This window comes from Cynara cardunculus (genome assembly GCF_001531365.2).
Source record: "Cynara cardunculus var. scolymus isolate 2C chromosome LG 17, CcrdV1, whole genome shotgun sequence".
In the NCBI taxonomy this organism is placed as follows: domain Eukaryota; kingdom Viridiplantae; phylum Streptophyta; class Magnoliopsida; order Asterales; family Asteraceae; genus Cynara; species Cynara cardunculus.
Window position 1 is genome coordinate 33683131 of NC_037544.1, and position 6793 is coordinate 33689923.

Below are 6793 nucleotides of genomic sequence, written 5' to 3' on the forward strand. Positions count from 1 at the left end.
ATTATTCTAATTATATTTCAGATTTTTTATATTTAAAATGAGATGTTTATCTTATATTTAATTATGTTTATCTGTAATTAGTTACATGAATTTAAACATAAAACTTTAATAAGTTATACTTACGCACAATTTACCTGTACTCTTAAAATTTAAGTAATATGCATCAATAAACAGTACTCCGTGCATAAAAATGGTTTTTAAGAGTTTTTGTCAAATGCTTTATAATATAGTATAGATTAAGATGATTAACATATTATAACAAATTATAATTCAGATCTAGTCAATGTGGTGCAAGGCATGGACCTATTAAGCTATAACCGGGGTCTCGTGCACCTGCTTAACTTATCTACATAAGTAGAAACCTTTTTGCAGTATGAAAGGTGCACTCTCTAAGCTTTGAAGGGTGCTCTAGTATATTAGAAAATACAACAAAGAGTAAGATTACACTTTTGATTTTTGTGATTGTCACCTACTATTAAAAATAGTCCCTATTTCAAACTAATTATACCCAGAATATCGAACCATGAACGAAGAAAGGCATGAGATAAAATTGTGATTCGGCAGATTCGAGTGGCGACTCTTATGGGCGCCGCTATCCGGATTTGTCGGAATCAAACAAAATTGGGTTAGTGTTAAGTAGGTGATTTAGCCCTCTCTGCTTTGAGACCCGTGTGAACGGTGAGTGGGCAGAAGGGAAGGAAACGGGGAATAGGCGCATTTCAGGGTTCGGTCCTCCAAGGCATGTTAGAGCTCTTTCGCAGTTTATCAAAAAATTATTTTGGTCATTATGATTGTCATTCTTTTCCAATATTGGTCGTTATTGAAGTTTACTCCATCATCTCCAGTTAAGTGGTAATCCCATGTCCCCATCCAAGGGCAAAATTGTCCAACTCCTTTTGTTTTTAATAAACTTTTAAAATCAGCCAAAAAGTTTAAATAAATTCCTTCGAAACGGTGAAAGTCGGCTAAAACACATCAAACGGCTTTGTGGACCTTTGATCCATCTTAAAGATGTATCTGCTCGCTAAAAATCACTGTTCATTTGCCAACTGTGCAAAATGTAATTAACCTAAATAATGGGGATATAATTGGAAAACTTTCTTTTTTGATTGGTCAAATAGGGTGCCACATCACTAATTAGTTTTTAATAGGGTAGATGCCCTCTCTCACCCAACTATGAAAACAAATTAAATAATCATTAATTATTTATAATAGAATTTAAATAAAACTAATAGAAAAATGTATTATATATTTTTTAAATTATTAAATAAAAAATAAAAGGAACACATGCATTTATGTCAGTGTGGTAATTTACTGTGACAATGTGGGAACAACAAATCTTTGCTCCAATCCAATCTTTTATTCTCGCATGAAACATGTGGCACTTGATTTTCATTTCATTCGAGAACAAGTTCAAGAAGGCATCTTACAAGTCACGCGTGTCTCTTCTACAGATCAACTAGCAGATATCTGCACTCACTAAACCGCTTTCACGAGCGCAATTTCATGCCTTCTTAACCAATACTGGTCTCTCCTCATGATGATCCATCTTGCAGGGGCATATTAGAAAATATTGTAATTGATCATATATGATCCATCTTGCAGGGGCATATTAGAGAATATTGTAATTGATCGTATATGATCCATCTTGCAGGGGCATATTAGAGAATATTAGTCTCTCCTGAATAAGTGATTCTTTCTTTTATTTGTTTCCTCCGTTATCTCACTTTTTATATTATAATTAGGCTCTCATCCTCAATGGATCAGATATGCCATTATTTCATTGTCTTACTCCTTTGTACAGTACCTCTGTAAAACCCCAAAATATGTAAATAACGACTAATTTAAAAAATTCATAACACATCAAATATATAATAATCTGCTTTCTAAAGCTCAATACTTGATTACCTATAATGTCAATTTAAGATTTGTCATTAACAATTAATACACCAAACCTCACACAAGTCTAGGTTAGGAACTGGTGTTATTAAAACCCAATAACAACCGTTATTTTCAAAATACGGGAAATGTCCCCATATAGCTAAACTGTTATCATGCCTCTAACTGGCACCCAACTCTTTACTGTATTTCTAATACCGAACCCCACAAGGGCCTTATGCACATGCCAACAAGAAAAATACTTAGACATAACACAAGTGAGTTCAAGCATTTTTCATCTTTCATATAAAATAGTAAAATTGAAATCATGCAATTTAAATCACTACTACCCAAATGAAATGCATTTAATGTAAAGCAACATCTTTCCCAAAACTCGTCACTTGGTGACCAAAGCACCAATTCTAACATAAAACCAAAGGTCAATACTTACTCAAAATGTGAATAAAGTTTGATATAGAAATACTAAAACATTGATAAAACTCTATTATCCAAAACATCAATATGTGAATGAAGTTCAATATCTAGAACCGCAAATTATAGATAACACTCCATACCCCAAAACGACATTGAAAACATGGATAAACTCTATATTCAAAACAACACCTTTCAGTGATGGGGAAGGCTAGTTTCCATCGATCATGCGAAATACAAAGTAATCCATTCATCAATGTTATCAAGCAGTACCCTAAGGTCATGGCCACGGGCTCGGTGTCTAACTTCTCTCAAGTTTCCACTGCAATACCTAAGGTCCCAAACCCGATTCTACACGAGTTCATCTTCGCAATACCCTGACCTTAGTGTCTACTTACACACCATAGAGTTACACATATAAGCTAATGGTCCTAGGATCTGACTCCACACGAGTTCATCCCCAAAATACTCTGATGACTTATCGTCAACTTTACTAGGCCGAATCCTCAAAACAAGGGTTCCGATGCCTTGTTTTGACAAATATCCCCAAAAATCAAATGGGTGAAAATTAAGCCAATAACTCTAAACTTATTTGACTACTCAAATAAAAGTCAACATAAACAATAAAAAAAAATACATTTCACCAATGTTTATTCAAACACATGCTCCAAAAGTATGATTAACTAAAAAATTCATCATTGGCTGAGACAAATCATTTTCCAAATGAAACCATATATTTTTATTCCAAAGTGTCTCATAAGACTCCAAAATGGACATTTTTGGTATGTACATAGTTTTCACACAATAACTTGAACTTACTCTGTTAGGTTAGGTAAACCTAGTTTCCATGCCCAAATCTCTAGCCTCCAAGATAGAGACTTGAGATCCACAAGCAAACATATCTAGAAACCTTATCTAGGTCAATCAAATCTAGAAATATAACAAATATGGTTACAAGCTTCAACTTCTCAAACCCCCCTAAATGTAACTCAAAACGCCCAAAAACTTATTTCTTTAACAATCTTGTGACCATCCACCATAAGCCTACAATCTTTAAAGGTCTCCTCTTCATTTGCTCCAAAAACGTCCCAGAAGTGCCAAAACTGCCAAGGGGGGGGGGGGAAGATCGTGAAAGAAATAGGTGAAAAACCCTAAAATGAGGATTAAAAATATGTTCCAAGGGATTCTCGCGAACTTAAGTCGAGGTACAAGTGATAAACAGTAATAATTTAGTTCTTGAACACTATTTTTTCTCTTTTAGATAGGCCATTTTCTACTTATATCCTAACATTGAGTCATTTTATTCCTTTATTTTCCACTTCTCTGTTATGAAGTTAAGATGAATGATTTACTTGCTTTTGTTATATAATGGACTAATATGGATTTACTTTGGACAGTTTGAAGCTGTTTGATGCTGTGGGGATGTTACAGCATGACCTGACTGTGAAAAAAATACAAGAGAAAGGACATGATGTTAACTGACATGACCTTAGCTGACTTTTGAATGACATCTTATATTTGGACAACTGTTTATTTTGTAATTAGCTGGAAACTTGTTGGCTAATTTAGTTATATTAAACTTTAGATATTTACTTTATTGTACTTTTAGTTGCTTTAAGACTTGATTAATATGAAATGTCTATTTTGCCCTCATCTCTACCTTAGTATAAATAGAGATGTTGTGGTTTGTATTTTGATCATCTCATCTAATTCTCAAGTAGTTGTCTTACTACTTGTAGAATATTTTATCTCTCTAGAAATACAAGTAATCTTTTGGCTAATCTCAAGCTTTTCTTAAATTGCTTTTTATTTTCTGCTCTTTAATTTCCATCATTTATTTATTACGTTTTCTTGCTCTTTAATTTACGTCATTTATTTATTACGCTTTTCGCATTTTATTTCCCGTCATTTGTATTCCATCATTTACTTTCCACTATTTATTTTATGTCTTTATTTACTGCAATTTACTTTCCGTCATGGGTAGCTAAATTTCTTAGCTCATATGTATGACGGAAAGGGTGAGTTTGTAAATCAAAATAAGATAGAACCTTTTATGTAACAACAATGTTTCATTATTTTATTTTAGTTTTTATAAAACCAATTACACTTCTTGACAAATTGATCACTGAAAAGTGTTAAAGTGTCATGGACTCTAAGTTGAGCCATTGATTGCACGTCAATTTGGATGATATGAGAAGTAGACTTGAGAGAGTTGCTAACAAATAGATTTATTATCCGTATTTTCTAAATTGTTAATTCTTGACAGATTAATCACTTTGAAGTGTCAAAGTGGAATAGACTCAGAGATGAGCCATTCAGAACACCATCAACTTGAATGATATGGGAATCCACTTGAAAGAGTGATTTTTTTTATTAACCTGGATATCCAACCCGCTATGCGATCTAACTAATCTTAGAGCGACCACCTGCTTTGCAGATAGTCCGGAGTCACCGCATTTGAATCTTCGTGGCCACAAATGGATTTTTATTCCTCCTTGAATTTGAACCTGGAACCTCCTGGTACTTTTGACCTTTGGAGCCAAACTCAAACCAATCAGGCACTACCCTTGTGGTTAAGAATGATTTTTTTTAACAAAAAGATTTGTTTATTCATACATTTTGAGGACACCATTTGTCACTTTCACTGGTCCAGATACCTCATAGAGATATGTGTTGAAAGCTATAATATCATGCAATGGTGAAGTCCGAGAAGAATACCTTCAAAATAAATGGTGCAAATAATTGTTACTAATTGTATGCTGTAGCAATTTGTCAGCATGGTCTCATGCCGTAGTATTTTGATAACATTGGTCTACTGGAAATAGTATTTACATCTCACCTTAAGTCTTACACCTTGTCTTGCTTTTATTATCTGCTATTTCATGTTAATTTATAGTTGTGTTAACTCTTATCAAATCAAAGTCTTCAAATTCGCCTTTTGAAATCATTTCCTTAATATTACTTTCATTTAAACTTTTACTACGATCTCTGTGCACGATATCCGGTACTTGTATCACTTTATTACTTGAAAGACGATAGTAGGACTAATTGTATACTTGCTATTGATCCTAATAGTAAGTTTGAGGGTATGTGAATACAGACCCGATCAACAAGTTTCCCGAGTCTAAAAACGTGCCAAACAGACGTTCTCGCGGCTCATGCTGCGATCCACGCGGTCCAAAGTCGTGCCACGGCTCGTGCTACGCCATGTCGTATCGATTGGTTGTTCTCCGACCGTTTCTCGAGTAGATCCTGATTGTTTCTTGATCGTTTTCAACTGTTACTCGACCGTTCTCTGACCGTTTTGCGAAAGGTTTGAACGATTTTTCATGCAATTTCGGCCATACGAGAATCCCTTACGCCCAAATTGATATTTATTTGTATGACAAGATTTGCTAGGAATGTAATATCACATTGTTAAATCATCAAACTAAACGGTTGAAAGATTGATATCATTTCTATCATTCAAACTGATGTTATATCCATTTTTAACCATTTAATTAAGTTAAATTTTAAAACTTAATTATGATAAAGAATAAATTTTAAAACTTAATTATGATAAAGAAATTCTAAAATAAAAATATGATATCACCTTCTAGAATATTTCCACACTATCATTATAAAGAGAATAAATCAGGTGTTTCGAAAATAAATGGAATCCCAAACCTTCCACTTATTCTACAGAAATAACCTGATAGACAAAAAAAATATTATTTTGACCATAAAACCACTTGAAGTCAATTAATTGGACTCGTCTACTTTTATTTTATTTAATTATATTCCAAATAATATGATATTTTAATCTCTAAAACGATTTCCTTTTTGAATTTATCTATTTGCTTTTTACTAGTAAATTGTATCAGGTCATGCTTTTCTATGAAAAATGTATTTAAATAAATCATATATATAGACTTGGGATTATGTGAAACAAGACTGTTTTCGTGAGACAATATTTTACACTGTGAAAGTTGTGAAGGTAACCTTCTTATAGTGTTTTGCTGTGAAGGTTCGGCTTTTTTTTTACCTTCATAACGTTTTGCTGTGAAGTTTTAAATGTAAAAATGTTGTCTCACGAAAATAATTGGTTTCATGTGAATTAAACCTAATTCTATATATATATATATATATATATATATGTATTTTTTTTCTAACATAAAAGGTATTATTGTTATTCTTTCTTTGAAGCATCATAGAGCGTAGTGCATTGTTGACGCTAGTTCTAGTCAAAATTGGTTTTATTAAGTATTGTTTGGAAGAAATAATAAGATAGTTTATTTTGTTGGTACATGTTTATATATTGCGGAATGTAATGAGATACATTTCGATTTTAATTATCTATTTTATTCTTTGTTTCTGTCGATGTTATAATACGATTTTATGTGTTTTTAAGAAAACAATAATGATTTTATTTTTGAATAAAATATAAATTTGAATATATCTTAAAATTTTGAAAAAAAATATATCAATGTTAATATCAAATCAA